The sequence below is a fragment of the Oncorhynchus tshawytscha genome, linkage group LG01 (genome assembly GCF_018296145.1).
Source record: "Oncorhynchus tshawytscha isolate Ot180627B linkage group LG01, Otsh_v2.0, whole genome shotgun sequence".
Lineage (NCBI taxonomy): Eukaryota > Metazoa > Chordata > Actinopteri > Salmoniformes > Salmonidae > Oncorhynchus > Oncorhynchus tshawytscha.
Window position 1 is genome coordinate 49,902,549 of NC_056429.1, and position 19,720 is coordinate 49,922,268.

General features: G+C 42.0%; 1 pseudogene; it reads left to right on the top strand.

Annotated features, from left to right (window-relative positions):
• The first annotated feature begins 635 nt into the window (after positions 1-635).
• The window catches only part of LOC112260687, a 38,565-nt pseudogene continuing 19,480 nt past the window's right edge, over positions 636-19,720 (top strand).

A 19,720-nucleotide genomic window follows, 5' to 3' on the forward strand; every position in this document is an offset into this window, starting at 1 on the left:
CAGTTTGGAACTCGGTAGTGAGTGTTGCAACCGAGGACAGACTATTTTTACATGCTACGCGCTTCAGCACTCAGCGGTCCTGTTCTGTTAACTTGTGTGGCCTACCACTTCGTGGCTGAGCCGTTGCTGCTCTAAGACATTTCCACTTCACAATAACAGCACTTACCCTTGACCGGGGCAGCTCTAGAAGGACAGAAATTTGATGAACTGACTTGTTGGAATGGTGGCATTCCCACGAGCCGGGTTGTGACAATAAATGTATTGTATTGTGTGTAGTAGGCTTACAATGATGGCAAAAAACAACATTTGAGAGTGCGCTGACCCTGGTGCTAAAAAAGCAACATTTGAGAGTGCGCTGACCCTGGTGCCCCCTCTAGCACCAGGGTCTGTGCACTCTCAAATGTTTTTTTGCCAGCAGCTGGAGGTTGAATGTTTGAAGGGGTACGGGACTATAACAAGTTTGGGAACCTCTGGTGTAGATGAAGAGGAGGAGACCAGTTAAAGATGGATTTTTAAGCCTTGAAATGTGGATTGTCTATGCATGCCATTGAGGGTGAATGGGCAAGACAAAAGATTTGAGTGCCTTTGAATGGGGTATGCAGCACACTGGCCAGTCTCTGTCCTGTCTCCACACCATGTCAATGCTGTGTCTGACCAGCCCCCGGGAGTACAGATCCACCCACAGCAGACTCTTGGTGAGCCCCCCATTGTCACCCTGTCCACTAATCTAGTCACGTGCTATCATACTCCCAATCCTGGAACTGAGACTATCCACGAACCTAACCCGACACACAGCCATTACTAACAGGTTACCTACCTACACCCTCTTCCCTAGTTATCCTCATGTCACGCCTAGGGATACATTAGAAAATAGCAGTGATTGGATAGATGATTAATATCGAAAGTGTATAGTACAGTGTCTTTAAACTTTCATGTTTTGATTTGTGTGGTTTTGAGGTGTTGCACGTGGTGGTGTGTCGGCCAAGACGATATAGACTACTAGGAATACACTCTCCTCAATTTGATCATGTTATAGCTTTTATTATTTGATCAGATAAGACTAATTCCATGACCTGCTTTATGTAAAATGGTAATTTGTATAATCTAGATACACTAATAAAACCTACCGGAATTGTGTGTGTGTGAGTGTGTGTGTGTGTGTGTGTGAAGCCATCACAAATGGGAAAACTTTAATAGCTAATTAAAATGCTGAAATTTCTTCTGATTGAAGTGTGCGTTTCACTCTATTAGTGTGTGCATGAGGGTACAGTACTCTGATAAAGGGTGATCCTAACTTCATGCTTCTCCCAGAACTCATCCTCTGATGATGATGCTTCCAGCACCATGTCCCAGGAACGCGGTAGGAGAGACAGTGTGGTGAGACCCTGGGGTTAGGTCATGCTCTGGAGGGGGAATTTAATAGTAACAGGCACTGTTGTCTTTAGTGTTTTATATATGTGTTATTTATTATGGGTTAGATAAACAACCTCGGATGTGTCCCTATTGGAGACCTTTTTGGGTGCGTCTTGCTGCTATGTTAGTGTGCAGCACAAGTATATGCATGCCTAATTCTATCCTTTTCAATTCCTGTAGAAAAATTTACCAAGTATCAAGATATTTCTTTACACATTGACTGGATGTAGGGCTATGGCCTATGGCTCTCTTCTCTTAGGCTTTTCACGTTTTCCTCAACTAATTTCCTTTCTCTCCCTCCTTCACTATCCATCATCCGTCTGTCTCTGACCCCTTTCCGCCCCCGCCCCCATCGTGTATCTGCCATCAGTGAGTCTGCCGCTGACTATTTCAGCCACTCTAACCGCAGGGGTAGTATTGTGTCGAACCTGGATGATCTTTGTATCCCAGACGACCTGGACGGTGTAAGTTACCTGCCATTATCACTTGGGCGTGCTATGAAATGCACTGGATTGCTGATGTGGACATGTAACAGTGTTTCGGGATGATTTCTCACATGTGTTCTCATATTGATGACTAGGGCTGGGAATTGCTAAGGACCTCACGATACGATATCTATATACTTAGGTGCCAATATAATATGCATAAAAAAATTGACGATTCTATATGCATTGGGATTCAATACTGCTATTTTATTGCAATTTGGTGTTCCAGACATATTGCTCACTGTCTGCTGCAGAGAGACGAGCACATGAGAAAATTAGTTTTGATCAGTCATGGGGGGAAAAAAGTGCTGAAAATCACTATTTAAAAAGAGAACAAACTATAGCAAAGTATAGATATACCGTAATATTATATAACGAAACAAATTTCACCCGTTACTACTGAGGATCAGTTATAATTATGCATTAGCCTGGTCCCAGATCTGTTATGTGCTGTATAGCCAACTCCTATGGTGATTGTCAATGTATTGGCTATACAGCGCATATCAGATCTGGGGGTACCACAGGGTTCAATTCTCAGGCCAACTCTTTTCTCTGTATATATCAACGATGTCGCTCTCTTGATCCCCTGATCCACATCTACGCAGATGACACCATTCTGTATACATCTGGCCATTCTTTATACAGTGAGGAGAACAAGTATTTGATACACTGCCGACTGTGCAGGTTTTCCTACTTACAAAGCATGTAGAGGTCTGTAATTTTTATCATAGGTACACTTCAACTGTGAGAGACGGAATCTAAAACAAAAATCCAGAAAATCACATTGTATGATTTTTAAGTAATTAATTTGCATTTTATTGCATGACATAAGTATTTGATCACCTACCAACCAGTAAGAATTCCGTCTCTCACAGACCTGTTAGTTTTTCTTTAAGAAGCCCTCCTGTTCTCCATTCTTTATCTGTATTAACTGCACCTGTTTGAACTCGTTACCTGTATAAAAGACACCTGTCCACACACTCAATCAAACAGAGTCCAACCTCTCCACAATGGCCAAGACCAGAGAGCCGTGTAAGGACATCAGGGATAAAATTGTAGACCTGCACACGGCTGGGATGGGCTACAGGACAATAGGCAAGCAGCTTGGTAAGAAGGCAACAACTGTTGGCGCAATTATTAGAAAATGGAAGAAGTTCAAGATGACGGTCAATCACCCTCAGTCTGGGGCTCCATGCAAGATCTCACCTCGTGGGGCATCAATGATCATGAGGAAGGTGAGGGATCAGCCCAGAACTACCCGGCAGGACCTGGTCAATGACCTGAAGAGAGTTGGGACCACAGTCTCAAAGAAAACCATAAGTAACATACTATGCCGCCATGGATTAAAATCCTGCAGCGCACGCAAGGTCCCCCTGCTCAAGCCAGCGCATCTCCAATCCAAAATTAAATCTAGAATAGGCTTTCTATTCCTCAACAAAGCCTCCATCACTCACGCCGCCAAACATACCCTCGTAAAACTGACTATCCTACCAATCCTTGACGTCGGCAATGTCATTTACAAAATAGCCTCCAACACTCTACTCGGCAAACTGGATGCAGTCTATCATAGTGCCATCCGTTTTGTCACCAAAGCCCCATATACCACCCACCACTGCGACCTGTATGCTCTAAATCGGCTGGCCCTCGCTACATATTCGTCGCCAGACTCACTGGCTCCAGGTCATCTGTAAGTCTTTGCTCGGTAAAGCTCCGCCTTATCTCAGCTCACTGGTCACGATAACAACACCCACCCGTAGCATGCGCTCCAACAGGTATATCTCACGGGTTATCCCCAAAGCCAACACCTCCTTTGGCCGCCTTTCCTTCCAGTTCTCTGCTGCCAATGACTGGAATGAATTGCAAAAATCGCTGAAGCTGGAGACTTATTTCCCTCACTAACTAGCTATCCGAGCAGCTAACCGATCGCTGCAGCTATATATAGCCCATCTGTAAATAGCCCATCCAATCTACCTACCTCATCCCCATATTGTTTTTATTTACTTTTATGCTCTTTTGCACACCAGTAACTCTACTTTCACATCATCTGCACATCTATCACTCCAGTGTTAATTTTGCTAAATTGTAGTTACTTGCTACTATGGCCTATTTATTGCCTTACCACCTCACGCCATTTGTACACACTATATAGACTTTCTTTTTTTTCGATTGTGTTATTGACTGTACGCTTGTGTATTCCATGTGTAACTCTGTGTTGTTTGTGTCGTACTGCTTTGATTTGTCTTGGCCAGGTTGCAGTTGTAAATGACAACTTGTTCTCAACTAGCCTACCTGGTTAAATAAAAGTGAAATAAAAATCTGGGACTAGTTATGAATAGTATTATGGATATGTTTGTGTCTTAACTGCAGTTTTGTCCCATGGAATAAATGTTGTGGATCTTAACGTTTTTCCTCATAATCCTTGGACTATCGGACCACCATTTTATTACGTTTGCAATTGCAACAAATAATCTGCTCAGGCCCCAACCAAGGAACATCAAAAGTCGTGCTATAAATTCACAGACGACACAAAGATTCCTTGATGTCCAACCAGAGTCCCTCTGTTTACCCAAGGACACCAGAGGCCAAAAATCTGTTAACCACCTAACTGAGGAACTCAATTTAACCTTGCGCAATACCCTAGATGCAGTTGCACCCCTAAAAACTAAAAACATTTCTCATAAGAAACTAGCTCCCTGGTATACAGAAAATACCCGAGCTCTGAAGCAAGCTTCCAGAAAATTGGAACGGAAATGGCTCCACACCAAACTGGAAGTCTTCCGACTAGCTTGGAAAGACCATACCGTGCAGTATCGTAGAGCCCTTACTGCTGCTCGATCATCCTATTTTTCCAACTTAATTGAGGAAAATAAGAACAATCCGAAATTCCTTTTTGATACTGTCGCAAAGCTAACTAAAAAGTAGCATTCCCCAAGAGAGGATGGCTTTCACTTCAGCAGTAATAAATTCATGAACTTCTTTGAGGAAAAGATCATGATTATTAGAAAGCAAATTACGGACTCCTCTTTAAATCTGCGTATTCCTTCAAAGCTCAGTTGTCCTGAGTCTGCACAACTCTGCCAGGACCTAGGATCAAGAGATACACTCAAGTGTTTTAGTACTATATCTCTTGACACGATGAAAATAATCATGGCCTCTAAACCTTCAAGCTGCATACTGGATCCTATTCCAACTAAACTACTGAAAGAGCTGCTTCCTGTGCTTGGCCCTCCTATGTTGAACATAATAAACGTCTCTCTATCCACCGGATGTGTACCAATCTCACTAAAAGTGGCAGTAATGAAAAAGCCAAACCTTGACCCAGAAAATATAAAAAACTATCAGCCTATATCGAATCTTCCATTCCTCTCAAAGATTTTAGAAAAGGCTGTTGCGCTACAACTCACTGCCTTCCTGAAGACAAACAATGTATACGAAATGCTTCAGTCTGGTTTTAGACCCCATCATAGCACTGAGACTGCACTTGTGAAGGTGGTAAATGACCTTTTAATGGCATCAGACCGAGGCTCTGCATCTGTCCTCGTGCTCCTAGACCTTAGTGCTGCTTTTGATACCATCGATCACCACATTCTTTTGGAGAGATTGGTCTACACGGACAAGTTCTGGCCTGGTTTAGATCTTATCTGTCGGAAAGATATCAGTTTGTCTCTGTGAATGGTTTGTCCTCTGACAAATCAACTGTAAATTTCAGTGTTCCTCAAGGTTTGTTTTAGGACCACTATTGTTTTCACTATATATTTTACCTCTTTGGGATGTCATTCGAAAACATAATGTTAACTTTCACTGCTATGCGGATGACACACAGCTGTACATTTCAATGAAACATGGTGAAGCCCCAAAATTGCCCTCGCTAGAAGCATGTGTTTCAGACATAAGGAAGTGGATGGCTGCAAACGTTCTACTTTTAAACTCAGACAAAACAGAGATGCTTGTTCTAGGTCCCAAGAAACAAAGAGATCTTCTGTTGAATCTGACAATTAATCTTAATGGTTGTACACTCGTCTCAAATAAAACTGTGAAGGACCTCGGCGTTACTCTGGACCCTGATCTCTCTTTTGAAGAACATATCAAGACTGTTTCAAGGACAGCTTTTTTTCATCTACGTAACATTGCAAAAATCAGAAACTTTCTGTCCAAAAATGATGCAGAAAAATTAATACATGCTTTTTTCATTTCTAGGTGAGACTACTGCAATGCTCTACTTTCCGGCTACCCGGATAAAGCACTAAATAAACTTCAGTTAGTGCTAAATACGGCTGCTAGAATCCTGACTAGAACCAAAGAATTGGATCATATTACTCCAGTGCTAGCCTCCCTACACTGGCTGATTTCAAGGTTTTACTGCTAACCTACAAAGCATTACATGGGCTTGCTCCTACCTATCTCTCTGATTTGGTCCTGCCGTACATACCTACACGTACGCTACGGTCACAAGACGCAGGCCTCCTAATTGTCCCTAGAATTTCTAAGCAAACAGCTGGAGGCAGGGCTTTCTCCTATAGAGCTCCATTTTTTTTAATGGTCTGCCTACCCATGTGAGAGACGCAAACACGGTCTCAACCTTTAAGTCTTTACTGAAGACTCATCTCTTCAGTGGGTCATATGATTGAGTGTAGTCTGGCCCAGGAGTGTGAAGGTGAACGGAAAGGCTCTGGAGCAACAAACAGCCCTTGCTGTGTCTGCCTGGCCGGTTCCCCTCTTTCCACTGGGATTCTCTGCCTCTAACCCTATTACAGGGGCTGAATCACTGGCTTACTAGGGCTCTTTCATACCGTCCCTAGGAGGGGTGCGTCACTTGAGTGGGTTGAGTCACTGATGTGATCTTCCTGTCTGGGTTGGCACCCCCCCCTTGGGTTGTGCCATGGCGGAGAACTTTGTGGGCTATACTCGGCCTTGTCTCAGGATGGTAAGTTGGTGGTTGAAGATATCCCTCCAGTGGTGTGGGGGCTGTGCTTTGGCAAAGTGGGTGGGGTTATATCCTTCCTGTTTGGCCCTGCCCGGGGGTGTCATCGGATGGGGCCACAGTGTCTCCTGACCCCTCCTGTCTCAGCCTCCAGTATTTATGCTGCAGTAGTTTGTGTCGGGGGGCTAGGGTCAGTTTGTTATATCTGGAGACTTTTCCTGTCCTATCCGGTGTCCTGTGTGAATTTAAGTATGCTCTCTCTAATTCTCTCTTTCTTTCTTTCTCTCTCTCGAAGGACCTGAGCCCTAGGACCATGCCTCAGGACTACCTGACATGATGACTCCTTGCTGTCCCCAGTCCACCTGGCCGTGCTGCTGCTCCAGTTTCAACTGTTCTGCCTGTGATTATTATTATTTGACCATGCTGGTCATTTATGAACATTTGAACATCTTGGCCATGTTCTGTTATAATCTCCAGCCGGCACAGCCAGAAGAGGACTGGCCACCCCACATAGCCTGGTTCCTCTCTAGGTTTCTTCCTAGGTTTTGGCCTTTCTAGGGAGTTTTTCCTAGCCACCGTGCTTCTACACCTGCATTGCTTGCTGTTTGGGGTTTTAGGCTGGGTTTCTGTACAGCACTTTGAGATATCAGCTGATGTACGAAGGGCTATATAAATATATTTGATTTGATGTGTTTGGTACAAATAACTTTATTCAATTGTCTTTATCTGTTCTGAATAACCTGTGTATGTTTTATTGGCTCATAATATGAGTGTGTGTGTGTTCGGTTGTCTATGCCTGGTGTGATCTATGAACATGCAGCAGTCCCTTTTACTCATACTCTTATCAACTAACTCTTTTTGATTTGCAGGCTATTATCGGATTTGGCATGTCTGTTAATAATTGTTTCCTTATTTTCAGCTGGAGGAAAAATGTGATAAGACTTTCGTAGACTACAGCCGGGTGAGTACGCGCAAGAGAGCTTTCTATTGTTCGTCTTCAGGCCATCTTATTTGCATCATTGATGAATATGACCAATGTAGGCCTAAATCATTAATGGCCCAGTGCAGTCATAACCATGATTTACCTGTGTTTTAGTTGATTTATATACATTTAAACTCAGTTTTTCACAATTCCATTTTAATCCTAGTAAAAATTCCCTGTTTTAGGTCAGTTAGGATCGCCACTTTATTTTAAGAATGTGAAATGTCAGAATAATAGTCGAGAGAATGATTTATTTCTGCTTTTATTTCTTTCATCACATTCCCAGTGGTTCAGAAGTTTACACACACCCAATTAGTATTTGGTTCACTGCCTTTAAATTGTTTAATTTGGGTCAAACGTTTCGGGTAGCCTTTCACAATAAGTTGGGTGAATTTTGGCCCATTCCTCCTGAGAGAGCTGGTGTAACTGAGTCAGGTTTGTAGGCCTCCTTGCTCGCACATGTTTTTTCAGTTCTGCCCACAAATTTTCTACAGGTTTGAGGTCAGGGCTTTGTGATGGCCACTCCAATACCTTGACTTTGTCGTCCTTAAGCCATTTTGCCACAACTTTGGGAGTATTCTTGGGGTCATTGTCCATTTGGAAGACCCATTTGCAACCAAGCTTTAACTTCCTGACTGATGTCTTGAGATGTTGCTTCAATATATCCACACTTTTCCCTCCTCATGGTGCCATCTATTTTGTGAAGCACACCAGTCCCTCCTGCAGCAATGCACCACCACAACATGATGCTGCCACACCCATGCTTCACGTTTGGGATGGTGTTCTTCGGTCTGCAAGCCTCCCCCTTTTTCCTCCAAACATAATGATGGTCATTATGGCCAAATAGTTATATTTTTGTTTCATCAGACCAGAGGACATTTCTCCAAAAAGTTTGATCTTTGTCCCCATGTGCAGTTGCAAACCGTAATCTGTTTTTTTATGGCAGTTTTGGAGCAGTGGCTTCTTCCTTGTTGAGCGGCCTTTCAGGTTATGTCGACATAGGGCTTGTTTTACTGTGGATATAGATACTTTTGTTCCTGTTTCCTCCAGCATCTTCACAGAGTCCTTTGCTGTTGTTCTGGGATTGATTAGCACATTTCGCACCAAAGTAAGTTCATCTCTAGGAGACCTTCCTGAGTGGTATGACGGCTACGTGGTCCCATGGTGTTTATACTTGAACGTGGTATCTTCAGGCATTCGAAAATTGCTCCTAAGGATGAATCAGACTTGTGGAGGTCTACATTTTTTTTCTGAGGTCTTGGCAGATTTCTTTTGATTTTCCCATGATGTCAAGCAAAGAGGCACTGAGTTTGAAAGTGGCCTTGAAAAACATTCACAGGTACACCTCCAAATGACTCAAATGTTGTCAATTAGCCTTTCAGAAGCTTCTAAAGCCATGACATAATTTTCTGGAATTTTCCAAGCTGTTCAACTTAGTGTATTTAAACTTCTGACCCACTGGAATTGTGATATACAGTGAATTATAAGTGAAATAATCTGTCTGTAAACCATTTTTGGAAAAATGACTTGTGTCATGCACAAAGTAGATGTCCTAACCGGCTTGCCAAAACTATAGTTTGTTAATAAGAAATTTGTGGAATGGTTGAAAAATGAGTTTTAATGACTCCAACCTAAGTGGATGTAAACTTCCGACTTCAACTGTACGTGCGGTGGCCTTAATCAACTTTACCTCCTCTTGAGGTAACTCAGCACTGTATGTACGTTTCAACATCAATCCCCTCAGAAAATGATATCCCAACAATGCTACTAAAGTAACCCCTGCTACTACTAACACTGCCCATGACTCATACCTCAAAATCCCTAATTTGCACCCTAGTCCAATTCCTTGCTGTTACTATAGTATCCTTCAGTTTCTGTCCCTACAGTGACTCCCGTGAGAATAGCTACTGAATGGAATCTGTCTCCTGCTCTCCTATTATCTTTGTGGTTTACTAATATGTCTATGATCCCCCTAGCTACCAACATCTCCAATTACCTCCTGTGTTCTGCTACAGTCTGTACCTGTGGTTAAAACTCTCTTGTGCGCAGGTTAGATCGGTCCCAATCTTCTGGGAGATATGTCAAGTGTTTGCTGGAAATTGGGAAGAGATTAGTAATGTTGGAAGAGTATCCCCCCTAACAAAACTACGAGTCACAGTTTTCTTGAAAGTGGACAATAGTGTCTGAAATGACAACACTATCTCTGCTACTCTTACCATGATCTGGGTATGTGTAATGTTCAATTTAACTTCAGATTAGTCTCTATATTGTGCAAAACTAGCTGTCGTTCCTCTCCTACGAGCTATCTCCTGTAACAATATACATAGAGGAGTGGTAATCTCCAGAGACTCTATTACCCACTTCCTTAATTTATGAGCCCAGACTCTGTAATTAACAGCCTTATGCAAACATTCTGTCTCAAACACAGGCCATGTGTGTACCTCACCTCCTGCTGCAAATACATTAGCACATAAGTCATTCCATCTAGCCCGTAACACATTAGCCACTACTATGGTTATAGCCATACTAAAATGTTCTCAAATCAATTAGTCAATATACACCAATCTCGCTGGAACAATGATCACTCTTATGAGAGAGAAAATACGTTCAATAATTTCATACCACCCTTGATGCGACTAAGACTGGGGGGGGGGGACTCTGTCCGCTCTGTTCTATGCCCATGGGTCCCCATGCCCGTCACCTTCATTTTCATCCTTGGGTGTTAACGCAAGACACAGACTATGAGCCTTGTATGTAATTAATTGTACCGTATCATCCAGCAATCCATATGTATTGATGCACCTTAGCATTAGAATTCTGATGACATGGTAAAACAAAAACCCCTTCATGGTTGACTCAAGCTGTCATTTAGTGGGTTCTCTAATAACCTCCCTCTTGGATAAGGTTTCTAGGGAGACAAACCCTCCCTAGACTGAATCATTTTGAACAGTGCACCCAACTCTCACAGTTTGAGAACAACACTCTCTCACTTTATCCTTTCCAATTCATAATTAAAACATTTGATAAATTATCCAACCCAAATTTAGAATGACAGACTCAAAGTAAAGCAGTAAGGACTATCACTCAAAATCAAGCCCCTCAACCTACTAGCACACATCACGGTTAGAATGTACATTTATAAACGGGACCACATATTACCGGTAATAACTCTTCTCATTACAGCCACCATTTGTCCCTGTTTTACTGTCGCGAGTGGCATGGTAAGGTCTAAATTACTATACATTTCTACTATACAGATCTCCTCAATAAACCTGACACCCCAACTAAACAATTACGGGCACGGTTAAACACCCCCTTCTCCCGGCACTCATCCCTCTAGTGTGTCTTCATTGATTCTTCTTCGGATAGTGTTACAGTTCATCTTCCCAACGGCACATATGTAACTCATGCCTGCCACAGTTGATGGCCTTTGATAATGTCCCAATTTCAATATCCAAAGAAATGAAAACTTTTTTCCCAAGTTCACGAGTCTCTCATCTGAGTCATTCTGTCTGGTCCATTTTTCCCACCAGTACACCAGCAGCAAGAGAGAAGTTTGAACGTTATCTCTCTCCATGCTCACTTCCCACCCACGGTCTCACAAATTTCTGTTTTATCAGTTTGTCTTTTTTGTTGATAGAATGCTGACATCAAAACACTGGTGTATTGAGCTTTTGATTCTTGATTTGTCAGTGTGCCAACTCACAATTGCATCCTTGAATTCTCTATTAGATTGACATTTTCCGTTAGCAGGGAAATGCTGACCAATTCTGTCCCGTTTGCAAAAAAAAATCCATATTCAAGCTGAATTAGTAGAATGCTCATGCTCCTCTATTAAACTTCTCTTCTTCTAGCCTCACTTTACATGGAGAATCGGGGCTGTCCGTCGCCATTTCAATAGTTATTATTCCGAAACCTCTCCTGATGTTGTCAAGAGTGTTTAGATCTTTACTCCCTGCTCTAATACACGCCTTTAACCATTTTCAAAGCTAGCGCTACTCACTTCCCCGGAGAATAGTTATGGAATTTGTGCCTATTAATTGGTCACCTGACCTTGACCCTCTTCCTCGCTAAAACACATCTCTCCACCCTTATCAGTGCCTGCCACGTGATTTCCCTTCCTTTACTCAATACATTCCCCCTACAAATAACCATTACCTTCTGGTGCAGCAACTAGACTATGGCACTCAATATTCCAATAGGATACCTGAACTCAACTGTATATATTTAACAAAAATATAAATGCAACAATTTCAAAGATTTTACTGAGTTACAGTTCATTTAAGGAAATCTTTCAATTGAAATAAATTCATTACACCTTAATCTATGGATTTCACATGACTGGGAATACAGATATGCATCTCTTGGTTACAGCTACCTTAAAAAGGTAGGGGCATGGATCAGAAACATCAGTCAGTATCTGGTGTGACCACCATTTGCCTCATGCAGAGCGACTCATCTCCTTTGCATAGTTGATTGTGGCCTGTGGAATGTTGTCCCGACTCCTCTTCAATGGCTTTGCGAAGTTGCTGGACATTGGCTGGAACTGGAACACGCTGACATATACGTCCATCCAGAGCATCCCAAACATTCAATGGGTGACATGTCTGGTGAGCATTTTCAGCATCAGGGAATTGTGGGATCTACGCAAACTTTTTTTCCCCAAGGAGTACATGTGCTCCTAAATTAAAAAATGTAGGAGCACACAAAGACATTTAGGAGCACAGTGCCATTTTTTAAAATAAGTTTATTAACAAACGTGCGTGTACTAAGGGACACATCTGTGCAACAGCACATACCACCAAAATCACACATTGACCCATGCCTACTAGACACAAAGGATATCAGTTGTCCAGCTGCTTTTGTATGTTGGCCGTCTGGCACACTCAGAGGTCAGCCAGCGGTCCACTGCAGGAGTGGGATCGAACTCCTCGACAGAAGGCCAATCCAGGCGGATTCTCATCAGGTCTTCGGTGGTGGAGGCCCCAAGGCAGCTTCTTGTCAAATTCTTTATCCGGTTCTGTGCAGAGAAGCCTCGCTCACAATGGGCGGCTGAAATGGGCAGCGCCAGCATAAGCTGCACCAACTCCAGTATGTTCTAGGGAAAAGATGATATCTTTCAATTTCATTTAAACTCTTACCATTTAACTTATCAAAACCATTTTTTTATGTCACCTTTATTTAACCAGGTAGGCAAGTTGAGAACAAGTTCTCATTTACAATTGCGACCTGGACAAGATAAAGCAAGGCAGTTTGACACATACAACAATAGAGTTACACATGGAGTAAAACAAACAGTTAATAATACAGTAGAAAAATAAGTATATACAATGTGAGCAAATGAGGTGAGATCAGGGAGGTAAAGACAAAAAAAAAGCCATGTTGGCGAAGTAAATACAATATAGCAAGTAAAACACTGGAATGGTAGATTTGCAGTGGAAGAATGTGCAAGGCAGAGAGAAATAATGGGGTGCAAAGTAGAGGTCGGCCGATTATGATTTTTTTTTCAACGCCGATGCCGATTATTGGAGGACCATAATAGCCGATACCGATTAATCGGACGATTTTTTTTTTTATGTATTTTTGTAATAATGACAATTACAACAATACTGAATGAACACTTATTTTAACTTTAATATAATACATCAATAAAATCAATTTAGCCTCAAGTAAATAATGAAACATGTTCAATTTGGTTTAAATAATGCAAAGACAAAGTGTTGGAGAAGAAAGTAAAAGTGCAATATGTTCCATGTAAAATATGTGCCATGTAAGAAAGCTAACGTTTCAGTTCCTTGCTCAGAACATGAGAACATATGAAAGCTGGTGGTTCCTTTTAACACGAGTCTTCAATATTCCCAGGTAAGAAGTTTTAGGTTGTAGTTATTATAGGAATTATAGGACTATTTCCCTCTATACCATTTGTATTTCATTAACCTTTGACTATTGGATGTTCTTATAGGCACTTTAGTATTGCCAGTGTAACAGTATAGCTTCCGTCCCTCTCCTCGCTCCTCCCCGGGCTCGAACCAGCAACAAAACGACATTTCACGCACGCTAACTAGCTAGCCATTTCACTTCGGTTACATGAGCCTCATCTCGGGAGTTGATAGGCTTGAAGTCATAAACAGCGCAATGCTTGACGCACAACGAAGAGCTGCTGGCAAAATGCACAAAAGTGCTGTCTGAATTAATGTTTACGCGCCTGCTTCTGCCTACCACCGCTCAGTCAGATACTTGTATGCTCAGTCAGATTATATATGTAACACGCTAGATAATATCTAGTAATATCATCAACCATGTGTAGTTAACTAGTGATTATGATTGTTTTTTTATAAGATAAATTTAATGCTAGCTAGCAACTTACCTTGGATTACTGCATTCGCGTAACAGTCTCCTTCTGGAATGCAATGAGAGAGAGGCAGGTTGTTATTGCGTTGGACTAGTTAACTGTAAGGTTGCAAGATTGGATCCCCCGAGCTGACAATGTGAAAATCTGTCGTTCTGCCCCTGAACAAGGCCGTTAACCCACGGTTCCTAGGCCGTCATCGAAAATAAGAATGTGTCCTTAACTGACTTGCCTAGTTAAATAAAGATTAAATAAAGGTGTAAAAAAATATATAAAAATAAATAAATACATTTCAAAAAATATATATTAAAAAAATATATTTAAAAAAAAATAATAAATAAAAATAATTCGGCAAATCAGAGCCCATCGGCCATTCCGAATAATCGGTCGACCTCTAGTGCAAAGGAGCAAAATAAATAAAATACTGTAGGGGGAGAGGTAGTTGTTTGGGCTAAATTATAGATGGGCTATGTACAGGTGCAGTAATCTGTGAGCTTAAAGCTAGTGAGGGAGATAAGTGTTTCCAGTTTCAGAGTAGTAGTTCGTTCCAGTCATTGGCAGCAGAGAACTAGAAGGAGAGGCGGCCAAAGGAAGAACTGGTTATGGGGGTGACCAGAGAGATATACCTACTGGAGCGAGTGCTACAGGTGGGTGCTGCTATGGTGACGAGCGAGCTGAGATAAGGGGGGACTTTACCTAGCAGGGTCTTGTAGATGACCTGGAGCCAGTGGGTTTGGCGAAAAGTATGAAGCGAGGGCCAGCCAACGAGAGCGTACAAGTCTCAGTGGTGGGTAGTATATGGGGCTTTGGTGACAAAACAGATGGCACTGTGATAGCCTGCATCCAATTTATTGAGTAGGGTATTGGAGGCTATTTTGTAAATGACATCACCAAAGTCAAGGATTGGTAGGATGGTCAGTTTTACAAGGGTATGTTTGGCAGCATGAGTGAAGGATGCTTTGTTGCGAAATAGGAAGCCAATTCTAGATTTACCATTGGATTGGAGATGTTTGATGTGAGTCTGGAAGGAGAGTTTACAGTCTAACCAGACACCTAGGTATTTGTCCGCATATTCTAAGACAGATCTGTCCAGACTAGTGATGTTGGACAGGCGGGCAGGTGCAGGCAGCGATCGTTTGAAGAGCATGCATTTAGTTTTACTTGTATTCAAGGGCAATTGGAGGCCACGGAAGGAGAGTTGTATGGCATTGAAGCTCTCCTGGAAGGTTGTTAAGTGTCCAAAGTAGGGCCAGAAGTATACAGAATGGTGTCGTCTGCGTAGAGGTGGATAAGAGACTCACCAGCAGCAAGAGTGACATCATTGATGTATACAGAGAAGAGAGTCAGTCCAAGAATTGAACCCTGTGGCACCCCCATAGAGACTGCCAGAGGCCCGGACAACAGACCCTACGATTTGACACACTGAACTCTATCAGAGAAGTAGTTGGTGAACCAGGCGAGGCAATCATTTGAGAAACCAAGGCTGTCGAGTCTGCCGATGAGGATGTGGTGATTGACAAGAGTCGAAAGCCTTGGCCAGGTCAATATACGGCTGCACAGTATTATTTATTGATGGCGGTTAAGATATCGTTTAGGACCTCGAGCGTGGCTGAGGTGCACCCGTGACCAGCTCTGAAACCAGATTGCATAGCGGAGAAGGTATGGTGGGGTTCTAAATGGTAATATGTTTGTTCACTTGGCTTTCGAAGACCTTAGAAAGACAGGGTAGGATAGATAGGTCTGTAGCAGTTTAGGTCAAGAGTGTCCCCCTTTTGAAGAGGGGGATGACCGCAGCTGCTTTCCAATCTCAGACGACACGAAAGAGAGGTTGAACAGGCTAGTAAAATAGGGGTGGCAACAATTTCGGCAGATCATTTTAGAAAGAAAGGGTCCAGATCGTCTAGCCCGGCTGATTTGTAAGGGTCCAGATTTTGCAACACTTTCAGAACATCAGCTGACTGGATTTGGGAGAAGGAGAAATGGGGAAGGCTTGGGCGAGTTGCTGTGGGGGATGCAGTGCTGTTGACCGGGGTAGGGGTAGCCAGGTGGAAAGCATGGCCAGCTGTAGAAAAATGCTTATTGAAATTCTCAATTATAGTGGATTTATTGGTGGCGACAGTGTTTCCTATCTTCAGTGCATTGGGCAGCTGTGAGGTGTTCTTATTCTCCATGGACTTTAGTGTCCCAGAACTTTTTTGAGTTTGTGTTGCAGGAAGCAAATTTCTGCTCTACCTGCCTGTGTATATTGGTTTCTAGCTTCCCTGAAAAGTTGCATATCACGGGGGCTGTTCGATGCTAATGCAGAACGCCATAGGATGTTTTTATGTTGGTTAACTCTTGCAGCTCCCCCCCTTTGTGCAATTTCCGCCTGAAGACATACCCAAATCTAACAGCCTGTAGCTCAGGCACAGAACCAAGGATATGCATATTCTTGGTACCATTTGAGAGAAAACACTCTGAAGTTTGTGTAAATGAGAATTGAATGTAGGAGAATAACACACAATAGATCTGATTTTAGATAAAACAATGAAAAAAAACATGTTTTATATCATCATCTTTAAAATGCACAATATAAAACAAACATTCAGATAGGATGATGGGGACAATTTCAGTGAAAATTATAAGAGGGCAACAGTACTTGTGCAAAGTTTCAGAATGATAACTTCCAAAATTAGTGTGCTTACATGACATTTATCATGAAGTCACCCAGGTGTCCCACACAAGTAGCCCAAATGTACCCAAGTGGCCAAATTGGTGAAGGTATACATTTTGAAACAAATAACTATATACAAAATGCCAAAATGGTATTCTAACACACAAACAAAAAAAAAAAAAAAAAAAAAAATATAAAAATATATAAATTTACAAAATAACATGGGTAACTATTTACACACTTTCAATATTTGGATGACACCCAGACCTCTATCAAATCAAATCTATTTATATAGCCCCAGCCTAAAACCCCAAACAGCAAGCAATGCAGGTGTAGAAGCACGGTGGCTAGGAAAAACTCCCTAGAGACGCAAAAACCTAGGAAGAAACCTAGAGAGGAACCAGGCTATGAGGGGTTGCAAGTCCTCTTCTGGCTGTGCCGGGTGGAGATCACAGTGGTTGTAGAGGGTGCAACAGGACAGCACCTCAAGAGTAAAAATGAATAGTTTAGGGTTCCATAGCCGCAGGCAGAACAGTTGAAACTGGAACAGCGGCAAGGCCAGGTGGACTGGGGACAGCAAGGAGTCATTCCAGGTAGTCCTGACATATGGTCTTAGGGCTCAGGTCCTCCGAGAAAGAGAGAGAGCATACTTAAATTCACACAGGACACCGGATAAGACTCTCATTCAGAGTCAGTGTCACTGTGAAAGAAAATGTTCAGTTAGAATAGTTTCACATATGAGTCCTGTATCAACAGGTATAATAAAGATATATATATAGAGAGTTGAAGGTTGAATATATTATTACATTATTATTACCTGCTAGATCTACTGTCTCTTTTATATGACATTTCAGCTAGATCTACTGTCTCTTACATTATGACAGACCAGCTAGATCTACTGTCTTTATTATATTACTGTCTTTATTATATTACAACAGACCAGCTGTATCTACTGTCTCCATTTCACTTTGGCCATTGATGTAGTCCTGCCCTCTCCTCAACAGCCTCAAATAGGCTATTTCATGTGGGTTGGGGTGGGGCGGCAGACACACGCATCTCACATTTCATAACATTAAATGTTTATATATTGCTTCTAAAAATAAAATTAAAATAATATTTTATATTATTAATTTCAAACAAAGGCATTGGCATGAACTTACCAGTCCAAAACGATGTCCTCTCCCATTCAAAAAATATTCCTCCACAATCGCTAAATGAAGCGTCCTACAACAATCTCTGTCTCACCTTCCCAATCAATTTATTCTAAAGTTGTGTGTACATCTGTATATCTAGACTTAGATTTAGCTTTCCCTGACTTAGTCGCCATAATGATTGATATATAAACAGCTGAATCTGCGCATTCACCAAACAATGCAGTGCGTAATATGCGTAGCTTCTTCCGGTATGAAAATTCAATAGCACATGGCTCTCTTTACGTGGAGCTTACTACATGGGTTGGTCTTGCAACACATAAACATGGCGTATTGCCGTTTAGCTCAGCTCATTGGCTATCTATACAGCTAGATTTCAAGACTATCAGTGGTCATTGGGTTAAAAGACAGTCAATCAATGAAACAGCGGGCAAATCATTGGTGCACAATGTCTACTTGTTGTCTTCAAATCGGTTTCTTTCAGTCAATATGTCCTGCGAAATGGCCCATCAGGTTTGATTGTGTTACAAACAAACCAGTTGATTGCAGTGTGAAATGTGATTTCGTCGAAAATGGAATGAGACTGAATTCACTACACAAGCGGTTCACAAAATGTTTCGTGTTAGGCTATAAAAACAGATTTTATCAAACAAAAGATCATTCATTGTGTAACAATGAGCATTGGAATTGCAAACAGATGAAGATCTTCAAAGGTAAACAATTTATTTTAATGCAGTTTGATTGTTACCCCTGTGCTGGTTAAAAAAATGTAAAAAATTATGGGGCTCTATGCTCAGATAATCGCATCGCATTCTTTCGCAGTAAATCCTTTTTTAAATCTGACAACGCAGTTGGATTAGCAAGATTCTATGCTTTCGATACATGTGAGACACTTGTATTTTCATGAATGTTTAATATGACTATTTATGTAGCGATCACCGTATGTTGTGGAATTTCAGCCCGCTAGTGGGTTCTGTGCGCAGAGAGGTTAAGGGCAGTCAGGTCTGGAGAGAACCAAGGGCTATATCTGTTCCTGGTTCTAAATTTCTTGAATGGGGCATGCTTATTTAAGATGGTGAGGAAGGCATTTAAAAAAAATAACCAAGCATCCTCTACTGACGGGATGAGATCAATATCCTTCCAGGATACCCCGGCCAGGTCGATTAGAAGGGCCTGCTCCCTGAAGTGTTTCAGGGAGTGTTTGACAGTGATGAGTGGAGGTCATTTGACCGCTGACCCATTACGGATGCAGGCAATGAGGCAGTGATCGCTGAGATCTTGGTTGAAAACAGCAGAGGTGTATTTAGAGGGCAAGATGGTTAGGATGATATCTATGAGGGTGCCCGTGTTTATGGCTTTGGGGTGGTACCTGGTAGGTTCATTGATAATTTGTGTGAGATTGAGGGCATCAAGCTTAGATTGTAGGATGGCTGGGGTGTTAAGCATGTTCCAGTTTAGGTCGCCTAGCAGCACGAGCTCTGAAGATAGATGGGGGGCAATCAGTTCACATATGGTGTCCAGAGTACAACTGGGGGTAGAGGGTGGTCTATAGCAGGCAGGTGAGAGACTTGTTTTTAGAGGTGGATTTTTAAAGTAGAAGTTCAAATTGTTTGAGTACAGACCTGGATAGTAGGACAGAACTCTGCAGGCTATCTTTGCAGTAGATTGCAACACCGCCCCTTTCGCTGTTCTATCTTGTCTGAAAGTGTTGTAGTTAGGGATGAAAATGTCAGAATTTTTGGTGGTCTTCTTAAGCCAGGATTCAG